Source organism: Cervus canadensis, chromosome 3 (genome assembly GCF_019320065.1).
Source record: "Cervus canadensis isolate Bull #8, Minnesota chromosome 3, ASM1932006v1, whole genome shotgun sequence".
NCBI lineage: Eukaryota > Metazoa > Chordata > Mammalia > Artiodactyla > Cervidae > Cervus > Cervus canadensis.
In genome coordinates, this window is record NC_057388.1 from 15,645,534 (window position 1) to 15,671,697 (window position 26,164).

General features: G+C 37.6%; 1 pseudogene; it reads right to left on the bottom strand.

Annotated features, from left to right (window-relative positions):
* Positions 1-24,997: 24,997 nt before the first annotated feature.
* Positions 24,998-25,140, bottom strand: LOC122439074 (annotated as a pseudogene).
* Positions 25,141-26,164: the final 1,024 nt, after the last annotated feature.

A 26,164-nucleotide genomic window follows, 5' to 3' on the forward strand; every position in this document is an offset into this window, starting at 1 on the left:
ATTTAGAACATTAAATATGTAATTAAAAATGTAATTGTTTATGTGATTTGGCTTAAATCTATTCTCTATTTGCATTAAAATTTGTTTTTCCATTTAACATTTATTTTAGTTTTATTTTCTTTAACTTTTTATTTTGTGATGGGATATAGCTGATTAACAAAAAAATGTTGTGTGATAATTTCAGGTCAACAGTGGAAGGATTCGGCTATAGATGCACATATATCCGTTCATTGGATAAATCATATTATTTCTTGATATCTCCATTTAGATACCACTTTTTCTGAGTTTTCCCTAGACCTCCAGGTTTGATTTGATGTTTCTTCTCTGTAAGTTCTCACAGGGCTAAATTGATGCTTGTTTATCATACTACATTAAAACATTACTGTCCTTCTTGCTACCCTGTAAGAGGGTGGAGGTTATATTTCTCTTAGTAAGTCCCCAGTGCCTATTACTAAGAGGAGACTTAAACTTATTGGGTAGATGACTGCTCACTGAGTGTTCATCCATAAACATGATACAATTTAGGAGTTCAATTTTGGTTTCCTGGATGTAGTATTTCAGAGTTGGAAAGCTATGTTATATAGGTAATTGCATAAGGGGTCATTGAATTATAATATTTATTGGTGCTACAAGGAAAAATGACAGGAGTAGACACTTGAGACAGGGAATCTTGGCAAAATTATGGTTGGTGAATTGTCAATTTGTGATGGCTAATCCTACCTGTTCACTTGGCTGGGCCACAGTACCCAGTTATTTGATCAAACACTAGTCTAGATGTTGCTTTGAAGGTATAGTTTGGATAAGATTAACATTTAAGTCAGTAGATTTGAGTAAAGCAGATTACCTCTTCCACATATGAGTGGGGCCCATCTAGTCAGTTGAAAGTGTCAACTAAAAGATGTATAACTTGAGAGTTGTGAGTTAAGCTTTATTTGGGGCAAAGTGAGGACTGCAGCCCAGGAGGCAGCATCTCAGATAGCTCTGAGAGACTGCTCCAGAGCAGCAGTGGGGGAAGATCATATATAAGGTTTTGGTGAAGGGGGAGTTCAAAACCATGAAGCACTCATTTTACAAAAGGGTTTTTGTTAGTCATGTGGATCTGATGTCACTATGAAGGGATTTAGTGCTTCTCTAGATATGAAGAGATGCAAGGATTTAAATCATAAAATCTGTTCCTAAAAACATCCAGCTATCTAAAGACCTCTCCCCCCAGATTCCCTGGAGCACAGAGGGCCTCACTCCACCCTGACCTCCCTCAGGGGTTGTTGAAGGTCAACAGCTATAGTAACATGGGGTTCAATGTCCATGAGACAGATGGCAAATGCCTCTGTTGTTCAGTCACTGGCAATGGTCTTGATAAGTGCCAATTTGTTGTTGACAAAAGCTTTCAAAGGAAAGGCCTGGGGACCCCAAGTGAAAGTCACTCAGTCATGTCCGACTCTTTGAGACCCTATGGACTATAGAGTGCATGGAATTTTCCAGGACAGAATACTGGAGTGGGTAGCTGCTCCCTTCTCTAGGGGATCTTCCCAACCCAGGGATTGAACCCAGGTCTCCTGCATTGCAGGCAGATTCCTTATCATCCAAGCCCCTAGGGAAGCCCTGGGGACCCCAAGGAAGAGAGAATTCTGCCTCCAGGTTGGTTTTGAACTCAATACCACAACATCGACCCTTCTTTGGGTTTCTAGTCTGCTGACCTGTCTTGCAAATTTTGGCGCAGGCATCCCCCACTATTGTGTGACCCAATTCCTTAAAATAAATCTTTCTTTATTCACATTGATTCTGCTTCTCTTCACAACCTGATATACAGCTGGAGAAAGACGACAGTGAGAAAGTGATGTTTTGGTTAGAGTTTTGAAGGAGGAGAAAGGATTAATATGTGAAAGGAGAGGGAGTAGAAAACATTCTGGCAGAAGTAAAAACATGCCCCAGGGCCTTCGGGTGGGAAGACACACAGTATCTTTAAAGAATGCAGAGGGAAGTGAGGGGGATGCCTTGAAATGGGTTGGTTAAGGCAAGTAAGGTCAGATCATGCAGAACCTGGTCATTTCGCTTGAAGAAAATTCATGGAAAACCATCTTCATTTATGCTTGACTATAATTATTAAACTACTTTATAAAATTAGCACTGGGATTAGCTATAATTTAAATCATCTCTGCCCTTCTCTTTAATGAGATGATCAAGAATGAATACCTGCTTTTTTACTACCCAAATACAAGCATATTCTGGAAAAAGTAATGAACACAAGTCCCATGTGGCTGAAATAGATGTTTGAAACTGTAAGAAAAGATCAAATATCTGCTACATTGAATCAAAACATCAGTAAAACATTAGAGAGCTTGAATGAACCTGACAAAAGTTCACAAAACAATTCACTTCAGATAATGAGAAAGAAGTTCAAGTGTGAGGGAAGCAGAACGAGATTCAGATTATTTAATATTCCTTAGTTATTGTATTTAAAAAATACAATTTGGTCTTCTCCTAAAATGTCAGTGCACATTTTTTGAAATTTCACTGCACATCTATTCATTACATAGCTTCTTGAAACCTTTTAATGCTATTGTGCCTGTTCTCAGGATTTTCAGATATTTCTGAAGCTACAAATGTAGTGGTGTTAAAGAATTAGGAAAAAGCAAAAGTGTAAAAAAAAAAAAATGAAATAGTTTTATTATACTTTTGGCTTCCCTGGTGGCTTAGTCAGTAAAGAATCTGCTTGCAATGCAGGAGAACTGGGTTTGATCCCTGGGTTGGGAAGATCCTTTGGGAAAGGAAATGGCAACCCACTCCAGTATTCTTGCTAAATCTCATGCACAGAGGAGCCTGGCAGACTACAGTCCATGGGGTCACATGAGTTGGACATGACTTAGCAAATAAACCACCACCATAAATATTTTTACAATAATCAAAGATTTAAAAATGATAATATGTTTTAAAGGAAGGAATATGATAGCAAATGAACACATGAGGTGTTTCCTACTCTTAAGTCAGTGTTTCATAATTAAGAAGCTGGATGTGATGGTGGGAAAATGAATTTTTATGATGTAAGGAGAACATAGACCACTTGTATAGTAAGAACTTAGTGAATAACCTTACAGGGAGTGCATTAACTTATGTGCATTGTAGAGAGCCCTGAACAAGCTGGGGTGGCAGCAATGAAGACAAGATGATAGTGGCAAGGACCCACCTTTGATCAAGTAGCCAACGCCTACGGAGCAGGTTATTGTTCCTGTTCAGTCACTAAGTCAGGTCCTACTCTTTGTGATCCCATGGACTGTAGCCTGCAAGGCTCCTCTGTCCATGGGATTTCCCAGGAAAGAATACTGGAATAGGTTGCCATTTTCTTCTCCAGGGAATCTTCTTAGTCCTGGGACTAAACCTACATCTCCTGTCTTGGCAGATAAATTCTTTACCAGTGAGCCAGATGTAGCTGACCAAAGCTGAATGATAAATGAATTGAGTCTGTTACAAATGGGGTATCAATTTTCACTCAGGTGTATATTAAGCCATGGAGTTAATTTAATTATAAGATATTATCCATTTTTCCTCCAAATTTATCAAGGTGTAATTGACAATGTTCTGTAAGTTTAAAATGTAAAATTCAAAGACTATATATAAACAATTACCACAGTAAAGTTAGTTACCACATCCATTACCCCATAGTTACTTTATTTTTGCTATAGAGATACTTAAATTCTATTCTCTTAGCAAATTTCAAGTATACAATAAAGTGTTCATAATTATAATCACCATACTGTACATTACATATCCAGACTTTATTAAACTTTAATTGAAAGTTTGCAAGTTTTGGCTCACATCTCCCCATTTTCCTGACTCTACAGCCCCTGAAAATGACCAGTCTATTCTTTGCTCTTATGAGTTCAACTTTTAAAACTTACACATATAAGTGAAATTATACAATATTTGTCTTTCTATATCAGATTTATTTTTGTTACAATAATGTTCTCACAATCATCCATGTAATTGCAAATGGCAAGATTTCCTTACTTATCATGGCTAAAAAATATTCTGTTGTATATATCTTTATCTATGTCTGTGTCTATACATCATATTGTTTTTATCTGTTTATCTCTCCATGGATATTTAGATTGCTTCTATGTCTTGACTACTGTGAATAGTTCTGCAGTGAATGTAGGGGTGCAGATATCTCTTTAAGATGGTTTTTTGTCTCTTTTGAATATATACCCAGAAGTGGAATTGTAGTTTTTCCAGTAGCCATGTATGAATGTGAGAATTGGACCATAAAGGAAGCTGAGCACCAAAGAATTGATGCTTTTGAACTGTGGTGTTGGAGAAGACTCTTGAGTGTCCCTTGGACTGCAAGGAGATCCAACCAGTCCATCCTAAAGGAAATCAGTCCTGAATGTTTATTTGAAGGACTGATGCTGAAGCTGAAACTCCAATACTTTGGCCACCTGATGTGAAGAACTGACTCATTTGAAAAGACCCTGATGCTGGGAAAGATTGAAGGCAGGAAGAGAAGGGGATAACAGAGGATGAGATGGTTGGATGACATCATCGACTCAATGGACATGAGTTTGAGTAAACGCCAGGAGTTGGCAATGGACAGGGAGGCCTGACGTACTGCAGTCTGTGGGGTCACAAAGAGCTGGACATGACTGAGCGACTGAACTGAACTGAACTGAACTGAGGGAATATTGGCATGCAAATACAAATACTGCTATTTTTGGCACTATAACTTTAATATTAATTTTAAATTGTGGAAGCAGAATGTAGATTATCAAGCAAGTGCTCAATACTTAATACAAGTTATCTTGTTTAATCCTTACAAACAACTCTGTGAAGTGTACATTAAATACATCATTTCATAAAGCTAAATAAAACTGGAGGTAAAATTTGTTTGAGAGGATGGATACAAAGAAGGACTTGAATTTAAACTCAGTCTGTTCACCCCTCAAAATTGCTTACCTTCCAGTACAGTCATTTGAGGTAAAATAAAAGGAGGATAAAACCTAGCCCGAGGATATCCCATTGCTAGTGTTCTGCTCCGGAAGAAATCCAAATGAATATATAAATGTTACATATTCTGACAAACAGAAAATAATGCTCACTCTTCTGACACCAGATTTCCTTTGGAAATTCAGCTTCCCCTTGATGGTCTTTCTCATGTTCTTCTCTGGGTCACCGACTAGTCTGGTCTTGCATGCGTGTATGCTCAGTTGCTTCTGTCGTGTTCGACCTTTTGTGACCCCATGGACTGTAGCCCATCAGCTTCTTCTGTCCATGGGATTCTCCAGGCAAGAATACTGGAATGGCTTGCCATGCCCTCGTCCAGGGGGTCTTCCCAACCTGGGGACTGAAATGGCGTTTGCCTGCATCTCCTGTATTGCAGGCAGATTTTTAACCCATTAAGCCATGGCTAAATTCTCACATTTTCATTTTTCTCAAATGACTATGTGCCTTTTAAAGTCGGTTAATATTGTGATCATCAACTGTCTTTTTATCTTCTTCTTCTTTTTTTTACTTAGTTTGTTGTTGCTTTAGATGATTAAGAAGAGGATAGATAAGATTAATTAGGAGATGTTGAATGTCCAACATTAATTAGTTAATTGTCACGTCTTTAAATTCCTGTTTGGAGCTACTGCAGCATGGTTCACTGGGATGAACAAGGTCCTCTGAAGACTTGGCTTTCAACATCTGGCTTCTTTCTGCCAGGAGAATATAAGAACAACTCAATGGCTTCTTGTTCTCATAGTATTGCTGTGATGTTAATCGGATACTAACTTTAAGCTCAGTTATCAGATGATTTATAAGTAACAGTGTACAAGTTTTATCAGAAGCACTGTCAATGACCAAAATATCACTTATAGAAATAAAAGCAATGTAACTTCTGGGCTGGTGATCAGCAATATTTTTTAAAGTCAAGGAATTGGATTACTTCAGTAAGGAATGATTGTTCTGGAGTCCCTTATATTTAATATTGTCCATTGATCCTTTACTTCCATATCTACTTCCAGGTTGCATTGCAGAAGAAGTTCATTTATTAGAATGCATACTCACAGGTATTAAGGAAATATGGAATTAGATCACCAATGATATGACTAAATTAAATGTTAGGACAAGTTCCCAGAGTTAAAGACTCATATCCTTAGGAAATAAATCTTTGTTTCTTCAACCCTGAAACCACTTCTGGGTTTTGGTCTATTTTAGTCAAACACTGTATACCCCCTCATCACCAATTGTGTGTTAACTCTGTAGTAACCACATATATAATTTCAATTAAAGCCAAGATTCTTAGCTTTCAACCTGGTTTTCTTGTTAGTAGTGTTTCTCCTCAGGAGGTGAGAGCAAAGGTATAAGGAGCAATTTGAATAAAACTCACCAATATAAACCATCATCATTTTTCATCCTCTTGTGCTGTATACCCAAGGGCTTGGGAAGTGAGCAACATGAGCTTTAGGGGTGGATTTTCTTGCCAGAGGTATTTGCCGTGCAACTATCAATAGATACAAATATCAAACTCTTGTTTTCTTACTAAAATTTCCTTTCTTCATTGAGAAATGGATAAACCTCATCTATTGACTAAGTGTTTTATAAAGTTACTGTGATGCAATTTGATTTTTAAAATTAAGCTATAGGGTGAGAGTAGGGCTTTGGTTAAACCTCATGAAGCAATGAATGAGCTACAATGTCAAAGGGAACAGGGATGATTTTTGCTTTTCTTGGACCACCAGCCTTTAGTATTGAATATAAGATATCATACCCACAGAATATTAGTGAATGGAAATTTTAAAATTATAGTAGTGCTTTGCTGCATGATCAGCTTTTAAAAATGTGTTTTGTTCAAATAGCTTTGCTTCCTGAAAATGACAAAAATGAAAAAAAGTAGCTCTCCCTTAATTTCAAGCAGTGTTATCTCAAGCAACAATAGTTCAATGATTTTGTTCTTCTTTCTAATGACCTAAGCCCAGAGTGAATGATTGATAATGTTTGCTTCACAGTTACACCAGTAAAGTCTTATTGTGAAATGATCTCTTCATTTTTCATGATATATTACTTTGAATAAAATCATAGTTAGGCAATAGCCAATATTTACTAGCATTTTCCAGATATATCTAAATTACAACAAACAGGAGGCATCTCTAGCTGCAAATTGGTATATTTCCATGACAGAAATTTGTTTTCCTTCTTTCTTATTGCCTTTACTCAAATTAGGAATAGTGATGTTATTATAAAATTATGTGGATTAATTGTGCAAGTGTGTGTGTTAAGTCTCTTCAGTTGTGTATGACTTTTTGCAACACCATGGGTTGTAGCCTGCCAGTCTCTGTCCATGGAATTCTTCAGGCAAGAATACTGGAATGGATTGCCAAGCACCCTCCAGGGGATCTTCCCTACCCAGGGATCGAACCCACGTCTCCTATGTCTCCTACAATGGCAGGCATTTTCTGTACCACTAGTGAAACTTGGGAAGCCCAGATTTTGCACAAATGCAGCCAGTCTTTAGGGACTTCCCTGGTGGCTCAGAGGGTAAAGAATCTGCCTGCAATGCAGGAGACCTGGGCTTGATCCGTGTGTTGGGAAGATTCCCCTAAAAAGGGAACATCTACCCACTCCAATATCCTTGCCTGGAGAATTCCATGAGCACAAACTATCATCTACAGTGTTGCAAAGAGACATGACTGAGTGACCAACCACTTTCAACCAATCTTTGGAAAGCAGATATGAAACAGACTTTTGCTATAAGAATTCATAATAACTTAATTATATTTAGCCAGATATATACATTTACATTTGCATGTTTATTGTACAGAAGTGTATACAGTTGAAAGTGATTTTGAAGCCCTAAAAGAAACCAAACTGATCACTTGGATCACAGCCTGGTCTAACTCCATGAAACTATGAGCCATGTCGTGAAGGGCCATCCAAGATGAATGGGTCATAGTAGAGATTTCTGATAAAATGTGGTCCACTGGAGAAGGGAATGGCAAACAACTTCAGTATTTTTCCCTTGAGAACTTCATGAACAGTATGAGAAGGCAAAAAGACATGACAGTGAAAGATGAACTCACCAGGTTGGCAGGTGCCCAATATGCTACTGGAGAAGAGTGGATAAATAACTTCAGAAAGAATGAAGAGGCTGAGCCAAAGCTAAATCAATGCCCAGTTGTAGGTGTGACTGGTAATGGAAATAAAACCTGATGCTGTAAAGAACAATATTGCATAGGAACTTGGAATGTTAGGTCCATGAATCAAAATAAATTGGAAGTGGTCAAACAGGGTATGGCAAGGATGGACATTGACATTTTAGGAATCAGTGAACTAAAATGGACTGGAATGGGTGAATTTAATTTAGACAACCATGATATCTACTACTGTGGGCAGGAATCCTTTAGAAGAAATGGAGTAGCCCTCATAGTCAATAAAAGAATCCAAAATTCAGTAGTTGGGTGCAATCTCAAAAATAGTAGAATGATCTCTGTTTGTTTCCAAGGAAAACCATTCAATATCACAGTAATCCAAATCTATGCTCCAACCACTAATGCTGAAGAAGTTGAAGTTGATAGCTGTATGAAGACTTACAAGACCTTATAGAACTAACACGAAAAAGGATATCCTTTTCATTATAGTGTACTGGAATGCAAAAGCAGGAAGTCAAGAGATACCTGGAGTAACAGGCAAGTTTGGTCTTGAAGTAAAAAATGAAGCAGAGCAAAGGCTAATAGAGTTTTGGCAAGAGAACTCACTGGTCATAGCAACAACACCAGAAATGATTCTACACATGGGCATCACCAGATGGTCAATACCGAAATCAGATTGACTATATTTTTTGCAGCCAAAGATGGAGAAGCTCTATACAGTCAGCAAAAACAAGACCAGGAGCTGATGTGGCTCAGATCATGAACTCATTGCAAAATTCAGACTTAAATTGAAGAAAGTAGGGAAAACCACTAGGCCATTCAGGTGTGACCTAAATCAAATCATTTAGGGTTATACACTGGAAGTGGCAAACAGGTTCAAGAGATTAGATCTGATAGAATGCCTGAAGAACTATGGGCGGGGTTTTGTAACATTTTACAGGAGGTGGTGATTAAAACCATTTCCAAGAAGAAGAAATGCAAAAAGGCAAAATGGCTATCTGAGGAGGCCTTACAAATAGCTGAGAAAAGAAGAGACATGAAAGGCAAGGGAGCAAAGGAAAGCTATATCCATCTGAATGCAGAGTTCCAAATAACAGTAAGGAGAGATAAGAAAGCCTTCCTAAGTGACCAGGGCAAAGAAATAGAGGAAAACAATAGAACTGGAAAGACTAGAGATCTCCTCAAGAAACAGAGATAGCAAGTGAACATTTCATGCAAAGATGGACACAGTAAAGGGTAGAAATGGTATGGACCTAACAGAAACAGAAGATTTTAAGAAGAGGTGGCAATAATACACAGAAGAACTGTACAAAAAAAGATCTTCATGACCCAGATAACCACGATGGTGTGACCACTCTCCTAGAGCCAGACATCCTGGAATATGAAGTGGAGTGGGCCTTAGGAAGCATCACTATGAAGTAAGCTATTGGAGGTGATGGAATTCCAGCTGAGCTATTACAAATCCTAAATGATGATGCTGTGAAAGTGCTATACTCAATAAAAACAAAAAACAAAAGAACAAAAAAACTTTCCACAGCAAATGTGCAAAACTCAGCAGTGGCCACAGGACTGGAAAAATCAGTTTTCATTTCAATCCCAAAGAAAGGCAAAGCCAAAGAATGTTCAAACTACCGCATAATTGCACTCATCTCACACGCTAGCAAATTACTGCTCAAAATTCTCCAAGTTAGATTTCAACAGTATATGAACTGAGAATTGCCAGATGTAAAAGCTGGATTTAGAAAAGGCAGAGGAAGCAGAGATCAAATTGTCAACGTCTGATGGATCATAGAAAAAGCAAGAGAATTCCAGAAAAATATCTACTTCTGCTTCACTGACTACACTAAAGCTTTTGACTGTGTGGACTACAACAAAATGTGGAAAATTCTTAAAGAGATGGGACTAGCAGACCACCTTACCTGCCTCCTGAGAGATCTGTATGTAGGTCAAGAAGCAGCAGTTAGAACCAGACATGGAACAATGGACTGACTCCAAATTGAGAAAGGAGTACGTCAAGGCTGTATATTGTCACCTTGCTTATGTAATTTATATGCAGAGTACATCATGTGAAATGCTGGACTGGATGAAGCACAAGCTGGAATTAAGATTGCAGGGAGAATTATCAATAACCTCAGATATGCAGATGACACCACCCTTATGGCAGAAAGCAATGAGAAACTAAAGAGCCTCTCAATGAAAGTGAAAAAGGAGAGTGAAAAAGCTGGCTTAAAACTCATCTTCCAAAAAACTAAGATCATGGCATCCAGTCTCATTACTTCACGGCAAATAGATGGGGAAACAATGGAAACAATGAGTGACTATTTTCTTGGGCTCCAAAATCACTGTAGATGGTAACTGCAGCCATGAAATTAAAACACACTTGTATTTTGGAAGAAAAGCTATGCCAAAACTAGACAGCCTATTAAAAAGTAGAGATATTACTTTGTAGACAAAGGTCTGTGTTGTCAAAGCTATGGTTTTTCCAGTAGTCAGTTATAGGTGTGAGAGCTGGACCATAAAGAAAGCTGAGTGCCAAAGAATCGATGTTTTTGAACTGTGGTGTTGGAGAGACCCTTGAGAGTCCCTTGGACAGCAAGGAGATCAAATAGTCAGTCCTAAAGGAAACCAGTCCTGAATGTTCATTGGAAAGACTGATGCTGAAGCTGAAGCTCCAATACTTTGGTCACCTGATGCGAAGAACTAAGTCATTGGAAAAGACCCTGAACCTGGGAAAGATTGAAGGCAGAAGGAGAAGAGGATGATGGAGGATGAGATGGTTGGATGGCATCACTGACTCAATGGACATGAGTTTGAGCAAGCTCTGGGTGTTGGTAACGGACAGGGAGGCCTGGCATGCTGCAGTCCATGTGGTCACAAAGAGTTGGACATGACTGGGCAACTGAATGGACCTGATTTATTTTATAGGCCTTGAGTGCTATAGTTTCTCTCTATATTTAAACTTTAAATATAACTTTATTAACTAAAACAAAATAACATTTTATTTGGAGGCTTCCTATCTGAAATCTGAAATTCATTTACTCTATTATATAGCTTGAAAACTTCAAACTCTAATATGTTAAGATAAATTAATACCAACTTAATGTTAAATAAGTTTTCTGTTCTATTATTTGTAAGTCACTATCAAAGATTTACAATGTATAAAATGAGATTTTTGAAGATTGAGCATCTGTTAAATTTCCTCAAAGTGTGTTTTGAGAAACTTTGTTAAAGTTGCAGTTCATTTATTATAAAATAATGGGTTCATTGTTTTCAGGGATTTTATTTTTGGTATTCATATTCTACAAATAAGTTTCATGGAAACAAGACTTTGTTTTGTTTTGGAAGACATATCACTTTGGGCGCTTTACCAAAGCTAGCAGCATCGACTCATTGATTGCTTGGTATAATACATTTAGCTACAGATCTGATTTATATCAGATACAGATTTGTAATTACATATGACATCACTTTGAAATTCTTTTTAAGTGGGAAATAAAATCGTGTTCTATTAAAAAAGATAGTAGAAAACTAAAGAGAGGCTAATAAATAAGTTCTGAGAGGACATTAAAAACAGTTGAGATCATAAGGTCAAGATCCTCAGTCAGTCTTGGTTGCACTCAGACTGATATGTGATAGGAGAGCATTATTATTTATCTGCAATTATACTTTGCACCTGAGAACCTCTAAATCCCTCAAAACTATGAGGTGTTTTGCATGATTTGCATACTAGCCAATGATATGGGATGAGGAGGGCAGGATCATCTACACATAAATATCAGGGCATTTATTTTGACATAAACATGCTTGTTTTTAATTTCTTTGAGCTAATTTCTTTTTAGAGAGGTGTCATCAAGCATGGAATGAAAAGAAGGGGAAGTGAAAAAAATGTAGCTAGAGCAAATATGAATAAGCAAATTGAATTAATTAGCAAAAATCTAAACTTTATCCGTTGCTCTAGGATTTAATATGACTTTGAGAGTACATAATCTCTGTAAGAACAATTTGGAAAATAAAAGAATGGTATTCTAGTCTGAATGTATAAAAAAGATTAAGTGTTCTGAACATAATAATAAACTCAGAAAAATAATGAAATTCACTCTAATGTTAATATGCAAGCACCAGGGGAGCTCTAGGAAAAATAAAACAATAAAATCAAGTTTCACATTAATTATGCCATTTGACAAACTGAACTTTGAGTCACTTATGTCCAACAGCCTTATATAGGTGCGATCACAGACATAGTCTGAGATGTTAAAGTGCTGGAAATCCATCTTCCTGGGAGGATTTTTGCCAATTAGTTTGAGACTAAAGAATCCTGCCAGGCTTGAGGCTGCCCAGCGAGGTAGAGGATCAGAAACAGGAAAAAAGAAACATTTTATAAGAGACAGCTCAAAAATGAGTGACTCAGCTGGCAGCACAAAACTATGCTTGAAAGCAACTTTAGGATTTGGAAACTTTCACAGTGAATTGCATTATAATTTTAGAGGTCCGTCTGGGGAGATTTGTTATATTTCTGGCATTAGAAAATTGTATAAATATTGTATGATGTGCTTACTAGTTGTGGTAGCCTACACTTAGTGCAGAATCTTATCTTATGCATTTATTACAGAGCAATTGATGGGACTCTGATGGACTAATTTCATAACTTTAAAATCTGAAAAACATTATTGGGTATTTAGACATCTGTAATAACTAATTAGCTGAATCTTATTTTCTGTCTTTATTTGGAGGTGAAGCATCAAGGTAGGTGGGGGGGAAAAACCTCTACCCAGTAAAGACAAAGCCCAAAAAGTAAACTTTAAATAACTGAGCAGCTCTCACACATGAACTAGGGTACACACTTTATTCATAAGATTTGAGTTAGCTGTACAACTCCTTAAAAAAAAAAAAAGGAATACATTTTCTGTTCACCTTTTTCATCTTATTTCTAAAATCTTTAGACGTAATTTTCTTCCCTGGGATATCAATAGCCCATGCTTGCTGGGTAGAGAGGACAGTCTAGCAACTCTTTAAAAACTTGCAATAGTTTACTTACCTTCACTGGATCTTCTGTTAATTTCCAACTTGTATATCTTACAATTAAAATTATTAGTGGCAGGAGGAGTAATTGAATGACAAAGTTAGGAGAATTTAGGAATCATGAATTCACTCTGTAATCATAAATGAACTAAATTTCCACTGATACTTTTCACTATTTTCTTACTAAAACGCTTTATTCCCTTGGCTTTAGTGATACTACGCTCTTCTAGTTTTTCTATTTCTTTTTGCATAAAAATCAGATAAGATCTTCAGTGTATTCCACAAACATCCAGGATACTGCTGAAGATCCTGTAAAGACACAAGTAACACCTTTTGGGTGATTAACATACTGTAGAGAAAAAAAAAAAAGCGAGTGAAAGTTGCTCAGTCTTGTCTGACTCTTTGCAGACCCCGTGAACTATACAGTCCCTGGAATTCTCCAGGCCAGAATACTGGAGTGGGTAGCTCTTCCCTTCTCCAGGGGATCTTATCAACCCAGGGATCAAACCTAGGTCTCTGCATTGCAAGCAGATTCTTTAGCAGCCACCAAGGTAACCCAAGAATACTGGAGTGGGATACTGGATAACCCAAGAAGCCTGTCCCTTCTCCAGGGGATATTCTTATCCCAGGAATTGAACTGGGGTCTCCTGCATCACAGGTGGATTCTTTACCAGCTGATCTACCAGTGAAGCCCCCCATACTGTAGAGAGATGGCCAGTAACTGGGACTAGAAAAATGTTGACCGAGCAAGGAACCACCTTTATTTTTACTTAAAAAAAAAAAAGAAAAAAATTGGAGGATAATTGCTTTACAAAGTTGTGCTGGTTTCTGCCACACATATATATGAACTGGCCATAGGTATACATATGTGCTCTCCCTCTTAAACCTCCCTCCCTTCTCCCACCTAGGCTGGGACAGAGCACTGGGCTGAGCTCCCTGTGTCACATAACAAATTCTCACTGGCTATCTATTTTACATATGGTAGAATTTTTTCCTAGTACAAAGAGTAGCTTTATGAAACAAAAGCCCAGAACATTTAAGTGTTTGAGTATGGATCAGTCAGAGTCCAAACAGAGGAACAGAATCAGTAGGCAATACATATTAATTTATTTCAAAGATCTGCTTTACAGAATTGTGAGTGCTAACTATGCCAGTCCAAAATCCATAGGGTGGGTTGTTAGGAAGGGCAAGCTGGAGCACTAAAGCATGGGCTAAAGCTGCTGTCCACAATTAGAATTCCTACTTCTTCAGGGAAACCTCAGCTCTGCTTTTATTGTATTTCACCTTTTTGAATCAGGCTGACAAAAATGATCTGGGATAATCTCCCTTACTTAAAGTCAACTAGTTATAGGTCTGAACAGTATCTGTAAAATATGTTCAAAACAACACCTAGGTTAGAGATTGGTTGAACAACTGGGGACTGAAACCTGGCTATATTGACACGTGAAATGGACACACAGGTAACTCTCAGGAGGACTTTCTGGCATAGAAAAAGAGGAAACCATTGGATTTGGTGAGATTTGGGCATTAACTCAAACTTTACGTATTGCCTGTGGGATCCTGAGTAAATTACAAAACCTTTCTGTGCTACTTTATTTCTAAAATTTGACATGTCCTTGGTAATGAATTTTGTCATTACCAAAATGGAGACAGCATTGGTTTAACACCTTTCCTGGCATGTAGTACTCAATGGGTGTTAACCTCCAACCCTTAGAAATCACATCTTGTGGTGAGTACATTGTTGTTTCTAAATACCAGTGCTTTGTATAGTTTTACACTGTCAGGAAGCATTTAACAAGAGGCTTCCTGTGTGCTGTTTTGGATCTGTCAGGAACCCTCTGGCCCTTATTGATTCCTGAATATTCAGGAATTAAGAGGAGAGGCACGCCTTTCCTGGGGCTGAGGAATCCAGGCATTTCTCATGACAGTGATAAGTACCCTTTTCCTTTTTATGAGCCATACGGTAAAAGGTGATTGTTTGCAACTCTCTCTCTCTTTGATAGGGATCGTCTATGTTTTGTAATACTGGAATTTTAATCTTTATCTTTGCTGAGAATAATCACCTTGTAAGACAGTATATATGCCCACACCATGTTGATTAAAACACCTTTGTTCCATCAGAGCTTTGGTCCCCGTGTCTTTCTTTCTTTCTATTCCCTCTCTCTCTCTCTCTTTCTATTTCTGGCTAATTCCTTGGAGCGCGGAGGCCCGCTGAGCTCACTTTCTTGCCCGGGCTTCTAAGACCCTCTCGAGAAGGCGCACTGTGCCTTCACCCACTTGAGAGGGCGCCTGGTGCCCACGTGTAGCAGCGCGAGCCCTAAGCACACGACTCTATTGGCTTTCCGCGTAAACCAGGGGATATCAGCCTCTTTCTCTCTCTTACTCTCCGGACCGCCAGGTTCCGGTCCATTAAAGGACCAACAAGCTCTATCAGCCTGTTTCTCTTACTTTCTTATCGTAGACTCCGGACCACCAGGTTCCAGTCCATTAAAGGACCAACATTACACAAGAATTAAAAAAAAAGAGTAGCAAAAGCAATAACAAAGTTGGTAAAATATATTAAATTTGCTGTAAAATATATTCTCAAGGTTGTTAGTGAGAGATAAAATTGAATGTTATCTTAGTGAACAGTTTTGACACCTTGGCATATCGTTTAATTATTTTGAACCTCAGCTTATTCACCTATAAAATGGGGAAATATATGCTTGCTCTACTTACTTTATTTGAATATATATTTTTGTTGAAGTATAGGTGACTTACAATGTTTCCGTTGCACAGCAAGGCGAGTCAGTTATACAAATACACATCTATTATTTTTGAAATTATTTTCTGTCATGTGCTTAATCACTCAGTTGTGTTCAACTCTTGCAACCTCTTGGACTGTAAACCATCAGACACCTCTGTCCGTGGAGATTCTCCAGACAAGAATACTGGAGTGGGTTGCCATTTCCTTCTCCAAATTTCCATCATAGGTTATTACTAGATATAGACTATAGTTTCCTGTGCTATTCAGTAAACCTTTGTTTCTTGTTGCATATCTATTTTTTAATTGGGAATCTAACATTTCATTCATACTAAGTCAAACAAGTGAAATCAAATGTCTTAATTTTTTTAATTAAGCAAAAATTCATAAAATTTCAAATATATATATTATACATATTATGTATATATAAACACAAAAGCTTTTCTACTATACTTGATAAAGACTTGAGAAAGAATCTCAAAAAAAAAAAAAAATAGAAGAGATGAAGAAACTGGAGAAAAGAAACTAAATGAAAAAGGAGCACTGAATATGAAATAGAAAAAGTGAATCAAACTAAATAAAAATAAAAGATCATCATATAGTGCAGTTGTTTCTAAACATGACTGCTCATTAGAAACACATCTGGAGCTCTGGAGAAAAAAAGCAACATCTGAGCATTTGTATTTTTCAAAAAATTTCAAGATAATTCTGATATACATCTGGATTTTATTTATTTTTTTCACTTATTTTTATTAGTTGGAGGCTAATTACTTTACAATGTTGTAGTGGTTTTTGCCATACATTGACATGAATCAGCCATGGATTTACATGTATTCCCCATCCCGATCCCCGCTCCTGCCTCCCTTCCCATCCGATCCCTCTGGGTCTTCCCAGTGCAACAGCCCCGAGCACTTGTCTCATGCATCCAACCTGGGCTGGTGATCTGTTTCACCATAGATAGTATACTTGTTTCAATGCTATTCTCTCAGAACATCCCATCCTCGCCTTCGCTCACAGAGTCCAAAAGTCTGTTCTTTACATCTGTGCCTCTTTTTCTGTTTTGCATATAGGGTTATTGTTACCATCTTTTTAAGTTCCATATATATGCGTTAGTATACTGTATTGGTGTTTATCTTTCTGGCTTACTTCACTCTGTGTGATGGACTCCAGTTTCATCCATCTCATTAGAACTGATTCAAATGAACTCTTTTTAATGGCTGAGTAATATTCCATTGTGTATATATACCATGACTTCCTTATCCATTCATCTGCTGATGGGCATCTAGGTTGCTTCCATGTCCTGGCTATTATAAACAGTGCTGCGATAAACATTGGGGTGCACGTGTCTCTTTCAGATCTAGTTTCCTTGGTGTGTATGCCCAGGAGTAGGATTGCTGGGTCATATGGCACTTCTATTTCCAGTTTTTTAAGAAATCTCCACACTGTTCTCCATAGTGGATGTACTAGTTTGCATTCCCACCAACAGTGTAAGAGGGTTCCCTTTTCTCCACACCCTCTCCAGCATTTATTGCTTGTAGACTTTTGGATAGCAGCCATCCTGGCTGGCGTGTAATGGTACCTCGCTGTGGTTTTGATTTGCATTTCTCTGATAATGAATGATGTTGAGCAACTTTTCATGTGTTTGTTAGCCATCTGTATGTCTTCTTTGGAGAAATGTCTGTTTAGTTCTTTGGCCCATTTTTTGATTGGGTCATTTATTTTTCTGGAATTGAGCTGCAGGAGTTGCTTGTATATTTTTGAGATTAATCCTTTGTCTGTTTCTTCATTTGCTATTATTTTCTCCCATTCTGAGGGCTGTCTTTTCACCTTGCTTATAGTTTCCTTTGTTGTGCAAAAGCTTTTAAGTTTAATTAGGTCCCATTTGTTTATTTTTGCTTTTATTTCCAATATTCTGGGAGGTGGGTCATAGAGGATCCTGCTGTGATTCATGTCGGAGAGTGTTTTGCCTATGTTCTCCTCTAGGAGTTTTATAGTTTCTGGTCTTACATTTAGATCTTTAATCCATTTTGAGTTTATTTTTGTATATGGTGTTAGAAAGTGTTCTAGTTTTATTCTTTTACAAGTGGTTGACCAGTTTTCCCAGTACCACTTGTTAAAGAGGTTGTCTTTTTTCCATTGTATATCCTTGCCTCCTTTGTCGAAGATAAGGTGTCCATAGGTTCGTGGATCTATCTCTGGCCTTTCAATTCTGTTCCATTGATCTATATTTCTGTCTTTGTGCCAGTACCATACTCTTTTGATGACTGTGGCTTTGTAGTATAGCCTGAAGTCAGGCAGGTTGATTCCTCCAGTTTCATTCTTCTTTCTCAAGATTGCTTTGGCTATTCGAGGTTTTTTGTATTTCCGTACAAACTGTGAAATTATTTGTTCTAGTTCTGTGAAAAATACCGTTGGTAGCCTGATAGGGATTGCATTGAATCTATAGATTGCTTTGGGTAGTATAACCATTTTCACAATATTGATTCTTCCAATCCATGAGCACGGTATATTTCTCCATCTGTTTGTGTCCTCTTTGATTTCTTTCATCAGTGTTTTATAGTTTTCTATGTATAGGTCTTTTGTTTCTTTAGGTAGATATACTCCTAAGTATTTTATTTTTTTTTGTTGCAATGGTGAATGGTATTGTTCCCTTAATTTCTCTTTCTGTTTTCTCATTGTTAGCATATAGGAATGCAAGGGATTCAACATATGGAGGCTAAATAACACGCTTCTGAATAACCAAGAAATCATAGAAGAAATCAGAAAAGAAATAAAAATATGCATAGAAATGAATGAAAATGAATACACAACAACCCAAAACCTATGAGACACTGCAAAAGCAGTGCTAAGGGGAAGGTTCATAGCAATACAGGCTTACCTCAAGAAACAAGAAAAAAGTCAAATAAATAACCTAACTCTACACCTAAAGCAACTAGAGAAGGAAAAATGAAGAACCCCAGGGTTAGTAGAAGGAAAGAAATCTTAAAAATTAGGGCAGAAATAAATGCAAAAGAAACCCAAGAGACCATAGCAAAAATCAAGAAAGCTAAAAGTTGGTTTTTTGAAAAGATAAATAAAATTGACAAACCGTTAGCCAGACTTATCAAGAAAGAAAGGGAGAAGAACCAAATCAACAAAATTAGAAATGAAAATGGAGAGATCACAACAGACAATTTTGAAATACAAAGGATCACAAGAGACTACTACCAGCAGCTCTATGCCAATAAAATGGACAACTTGGAAGAAATGGACAAATTCTTAGAAAAGTATAACTTTCCAAAACGGAACCAGGAAGAAATAGAAGATCTTAACAGACCCATCACAAGCACGGAAATCGAAACTGTAATCAGAAATCTTCCAGCAAACAAAAGCCCAGGACCAGATGGCTTCACAGCTGAATTCTACTAAAAATTTAGAGAAGAGCTAACACCTATCTTACTCAAACTCTTCCAGAAAATTGCAGAAGAAGGCAAACTTCCAAACTCATTCTATGAGGCCACCATTACCCTAATACCAAAACCAGACAAGGATGCCACAAAAAAAGAAAACTACAGGCCAATATCACTGATGAACATAGATGCAAAAATCCTTAACAAAATTCTAGCAAACAGAATCCAACAACATATTAAAAAGATCATACACCATGACCAAGTGGGCTTTATCCCAGGAATGCAAGAACTCTTTAATATCTGCAAATCAATGTAATACACCACATTAACAAATTGAAAGATAAAAACCATATGATTATCTCAATAGATGCAGAAAAAGCCTTTGACAAAATTCAACACTCATTTATGACTAAAACTCTCCAGAGAGCAGGCATAGAAGGAACATACCTCAACATAATAAAAGCTATATATGACAAACCCACGGCAAACATTATCCTCAATGGTGAAAAATTGAAAGCATTTCCCTTAAAGTCAGGAACAAGACAAGGGTGTCTACTCTCACCACTACTATTCAACATAGTGTTGGATTGGCCACAGCAATCAGAGCAGAAAAAGAAATAAAAGGAATCCAGATAGGAAAAGAAGAAGTAAAACTCTCACTGTTTGCAGATGACATGATCCTCTATGTAGAAAACCCTAAAGACTCTACTAGAAAATTACTGCAGCTAATCAACGAATATAGTAAAGTTGCAGGATATAAAATTAACACACAGACATCTGGATTTTAAAGAGTGAAAGCAGGTTTTTCCATTAGATACTAGTTTTGGTGATATTGAGTTCTCTTATCTTTGTATTGACTAATCATGATATGATGGTATTGAGTAGCATAATCACAATAGTAAAAAATGTTTATCAGTTTTCACAATCAATCACCAGACAAAAAAGAAAAAATCATTACAATTGCAAGCCAAAATAATTACATACAATTTGAGGGCGTCAACCAGAGTATTGTGGCAAGTGGAAGTGCATATATGCACATGTTTTAATCCACCTAGCCAGTCTATGTCTTTTGGTTGGTGCATTTAATCCATTTACATTTAAGGTAATTATCAATATGTATGATCTTATTACTGTTTTCTTAATTGTTTCAGTTTATTTTCTGTAGGTCTTTTTTTTCTCTTGTGTTTCCTGCCTAGATAAGTTCCTTTCACATTTGTTGTAAAGCTGGTTTCAGGCATGCTGAATTCTCTTAACTTTTGCTTGTCTGAAAAGCTTGTGATTCCTCCATCAAATCTGAAGGAGAGTCTTGCTGGGTAGAACATTCTTGGTTGTAGTTTCTTCCCTTTCATCACTTTAAATATATCATGCCATCCCCTTCTGGCTTGTAGAGTTTCTGTTGAGAAATCAGCCGATAGCCTTGTATGTTATTTGTAGTTTTCCCCTCATTGCTGTTAATATTTTATCTCTGTCTTTACTTTTTGTCAGTTTGATTACTATGAGTGTCAGTGTGTTCCTCCCTGGGTTTATCCTGCCTGGGATTCTCAGTGTTTCCTGGACTTGGTTGACTATTTCCTTTCCCACATTAGGGACGTTTTCAGCTAGTGTCTCTTGAAATATTTTCTCAGGTCATTTCTCTCTCTCTTCTCTTTCTGGGATCTCTACAATGCAAAGGTTGATGCATTGAATATTTTCCCAGAGGTCTCTTAGGCTGTCTTCATTTCTTTTCATTCTTCTTTCTTTACTCTGTTCTGCACCAGTGCTTTCCACCATTTTGTCCTCCATGTCATTTACCCATGTTTCTGCCTCAGTTATTCTGCTATTGATTCCTTCTAGTGTATTATTAATCTCTGTTTGTTTGTTCTTTAGTTCTTCTTGGTCTTTGGTAAATATTTCTTTTCAATCTTTGCCCCCATTCTTTTTCTGAGATCCTGAATCATCTTCATTTCTTCATTATCACTATTCTGAATTGTTTTTCTGGGAGGTTGCCTGTCTCCACTTCATTTAGTTGTTTTTCTGGGGTTTTATCTTTTCCTTTCATCTGGGACATAACTTTCTGCTTTTTCATACTGATTAACTTTCTGTAATATGGTTTTTGTTTTAGTCCCTGTGAGATTGCTTCTTCTTGCTTCTTCTGTCTGCCCTCTGATGGATGGAGCTGAAAGACTTGTGTTAACTTCTTGATGGGAAGGACTAGCAATGGGGAAATTTGGGACTTTCTCTGGTGGGCAGGGCATTGCTCAGTTTGCTCAGTAAAGCTTTAATCCAATTATCTGCTGAAGAGTGGGGTTGCACTCCTTCCCTGGTAGTTATTTGGCCTGAGGCATCTCAGCTCTGGGATCTACAAGCTCTATGGTAGGGTTAATGGTGAACTCCAAGAGGGTTTATGCCAAGGGGGACTTTCCAATAGGCCCATCCCTGTGGTAAGCCCCTGCTGACCCATGCCTCCACAATAGACCCTCCAATACTTCTCAGGTTGCTTTGGTTTTCCTGTGGGGTCATAGTTCCTCTCCTCTGGGTCTTGGTGTGTGCAAAGTTTTGTTTGTGCCCTCCAAGACGGGAGTCTCTGTTTCCCCAGTCCTCTGAAAGTCCTATAATCAAATCCCATTGGTCTTCAAGGCCAGATTCCCTGGGGATTTCCAGTCTCTTTTTCTGGTCTCCAGGCTAGGAAGTGGGGTCCTGAACTTTCACAACAGTGGGAGAATGTCCTTGGTATTATTGTTCTCCAGTTTGTGAGTCACCCACCTAGCAGGTATGGAATTTGATTTTATCATGATTGTGCCCCTCCTAATCTCTTGTTGCAGCTTCTTCTTTGTCTTTGGACATGGGGTGTCTTTTTTTGGTGGGTTCCAGCACCCTCCTGTCAATGGTTGTTCAAGACCTGGCTGCAATTTTGGTGCTCTCACAGGAGGAGATGAGCACACGTCCTTCTACTCCACCTTCTTGACTCAGAAGCCACTTTATTGAAATTATGAAGAACAAATAAAAATGCATATGGATGGACTTTGTAAACTACAAAAATAATTATATTGGTCAACAATTCTTATCCTTCCTCTGTTGAGTTGAGTGGATATAAGGAAACATTTTCATACTTCTTTAAAAGATTTAAAAGATCATAGAATTTTTTTAAATTAATAAAGTGAGGAATAAAAACACCTAAAACTTCCCAGCTATTATAAAAACTAATTTCTTAAGGCTGAGAGAAAAAATAAGAAGTAATTAAGATATTATGGTGTTTTGCCAGGCTTTATGAAAATTATTTTAAAACAATTTGTCTTAGCAAATGGTGCTGCTAAATAAGTTTAAAATTCTATTATGACACAAAACTCAGTTTGAACAAGTTATGAAAATTTGAAGTTATCAACAATTTACTTTTGTGTTAGTATAATTAAAGAGAAATCGCCTTGTACTTTCTAAATAGGAATTTTAAAAAAAATAAATATGAAGTTTGTGCCTGTATATGTTCCAGTTATCTATTGCTTGGTAACAAACTATCTTGATGGTGGCATCAGAAAAACTATTTTTTTATATTCATGGATTCTGTGGGACAGGAATTCAGACAAGGTGTAGTAATGATATCATGATGGTATCATGTCTCTTTTCCATAATATTTGGAGCCTCAGCTGGGGAGAACAGAATAGGGGTCCCTTGAACAACTAGGGACTGCAAACACATAGAGGCTTGGCACAAAGCCTGAGATGTTGCAAAGGCTGAGCTCATCTGAGAGTATAACACATTGCCTCTCCATGTAGCTTTGCCTTCCTTATTAGTATCTCGTCCACAAAGTAGTTGAGGTTCTTATATAATGGGTTAGTGCTCCAATTAGTGAGCAAGGCAGATGCTGCAGCACTTTTTATGACCTGTTCTCAGAATTCATGAATCATCATTTCAGTCACACCTATATAGGTCAAAAAAGTCACAGGCCTACTCAGGTTGAGGGATAAGAGACTTAGAACACAAATCTTTTATTTTCTTTTAATTTGGTTTCATTGGGTCTTAGTTGCAGCATGTGGGATCTAGTTCCTCAATCAGGCTCCTATGCTTTGGGAGCACAGAGTCTTAGCCACTGGACCACTGGGGAAGTCCTAGAACACAAATCTTAATGGGTCTAAGAATCAGTTTTCATTTTTAAATTTAGTTCTGTGATATATTCCAAATCAGGTTTTGTATATGGGCTAAGAGGTTCATTTTTCTTTTTTAGATTGTTGGTGTTCAGTCTATAAGTTGTGTCCGATTCTTTGTGATACCATGGACTGCAGCACACCATCTCCCAGAGTTTTCTCAAACTCATGTCCATTGAGTCAGTGATGCCATCCAACATCTCATCCTCTGTTGTTCCCTTCTTCTGCCTTCCATCTTTCCCAGCATCAAGGTCTTTCCCAATGAGTCAGCTCTTTGTATCCTGTGGCCAAAGTATTGGAGCTTCAGCTTCAGCATCAGTGCTTCCAATGAACATTCAGGGTTGATTTCCTTTAGGATTGACTGGTTTGATTTCCTTGCTGTCCAAGGGACTCTCAAGAGTCTTCTCCAGCAGCACAGTTTGAAAGCATCAATTATTCAGTGCTTAGCCTTGTTTATGGTCCAGCTCTCACATCCATTCATGACTACTGGAAAAACCATGTGCTTAGTTGCTCAGTTGTCTGACTCTTTGTGACCACGTGGACTGTAGCCCACTAGGCTCCTCTGTCCATGGGGATTCTGCACGTAGGAATACTAGTTTGACTATATGGACCTTTGTTGGTAATGTGATGTCTCTGCTTTTTAATACACTGTTTAGATTTGTCATGGCTTTTCTTCTCAAGAGCAAGTGGCTTTTAATTTCAGGCTTTTTTTTTTTTGCAGGGGGGCGGGCATCCAAATTTTTATAGTCCATTTGTTGAGTAGATCATCATTTTCCACAACACTAAATATATATATGTATATATATAATTTAAAAATACTTCCTGAGTATATATTATACATACACATATACACACATACAGTTTTTTGTATGAATTAGAAAAGAAAAAATGGGACTATTTAAGATGTTTTCTACTTCATATTATATATCAGAGGAGATAAAGGAAATATAATGTAAGGGTCAGGATGTGATGTAATCTCAGAATGTGACATATTTTTTAATATGGGCCTATATAATCCTTGGTCTAAAAGACTGAGCACATGTGCAAAGCTATGCCTGCACTTAGGAGAGACTGAGATAGACTTAACCATCTACTTGTTCCAGACTGAAAGTGAAACTTCTCCTACCAGAATGCCAAAGTCAGAGTAAACTTGTAACTGATTGAAGTTGGAAAGCATTTCCCAGTGTGTGTACAGATTCACTAGCAAAGAGTTAAAACTTCATTGTCTCAAAGAGTTTAAGTATATCCTCTTACCAGTTATTGGCTAACAACTAAGCTATGTTGAGCCATGTGTAACTCCTAAGAATCCAAGCTTGAAAAGCTGGTATTCCCATCTCTTTCAGAATTTTCCACGGTTTGTTGTGATCCACACTTTCAAAGGTTTTGGCATAGTCAGTAAAGCAGAAATAAATGTTTTTCTGGAACTCTCACACTTTTTTGATAATCCAGCAGACGTTGGCAATCTGATCTCTGGTTCCCCTGTCTTTTCTAAATCCAGCTTGAACATCTGGAAGTTCACAGTTCATGTACTTTTAAAGCCTGGCTTGGAGAATTTTTTTTTTTCCCATTTATTTTATTTTATTTTATTTTATTTCTTTTTTTTTTTTTCAGGGGAAAGCGCGAATGCAGTCCCCCACTACCACAAATGATGCAGTCGAGTTTCCCACATTTGGGGAAATCGCAGGGGTCAGCACATCCGGAGTGCAATGGATAAGCCTCCCATTTATTTTTATTAGTTGGAGGCTAATTACTTTACAATATTGTAGTGTTTTTTGCCATACATTGACATAAATCAGCCATGGATTTACATGTATTCCCCATCCCGATCCCCTCTCCCACCTCTCTCCCTACCCCATCCCTCTGGGTCTTCCCAGTGCACCAGCCCCGAGCACTTGTCTGATGCATTCAACCTGGGCTGGTGATCTGTTTTACCCTTGATAATATACATGTTTCGATGCTGTTCTCTTGAAACATCCCACCCTCGCCTTCTCCCACAGAGTCCAAAAGTCTGTTCTGTACATCTGTGTCTCTTTTTCTGTTTTGCATATAGGGTTATCATTACCATCTTTCTAAATTCCATATATATGTGTTAGTATACTGTATTGGTCTTTATCTTTCTGGCTTACTTCACTCTGTATAATGGGCTCCAGTTTAATCCATCTCATTAGAACTGATTCAAATGAATTCTTTTTAATGGCTGAGTAATATTCCATGGTGTATATGTACCACAGCTTCCTTATCCATTTGTCTGCTGATGGGCATCTAGATTGCTTCCATGTCCTGGCTATTATAAACAGTGCTGCGATGAACATTGGGGTGCATGTGTCTCTTTCAGATCTGGTTTCCTCAGTGTGTATGCCCAGAAGTGGGATTGCTGGGTCATATGGCACTTCTATTTCCAGTTTTTCAAGAAATCTCCCCATTTTTCTCCATAGCAGCTGTACTAGTTTGCAATTGTGTGGTAGTTTGAACATTCTTTGGCATTGCCTTTCTTTGAGATTGGAATAAAAACTGACCTTTTCCAGTCCTGTGGCCACTGCTGAGTTTTTCAAATTTGCTGGCATATCGAGTGCAGCACTTTCACAGAATCATCTTTTAGGATACGAAATAGCTCAACTGGAATTCCATCAACTCCACTAGCTTTGTTGTAGTTGGGGTACCTTTATCAAATCTTAGAAATTAACATTGGTAAAACAGTTTCAATTAGATTGCAGTTTAGCAGTTTTTTTGGGGGGGCATATCCTATTTGTTTAAAGGATCCAATTCTGAACTAAC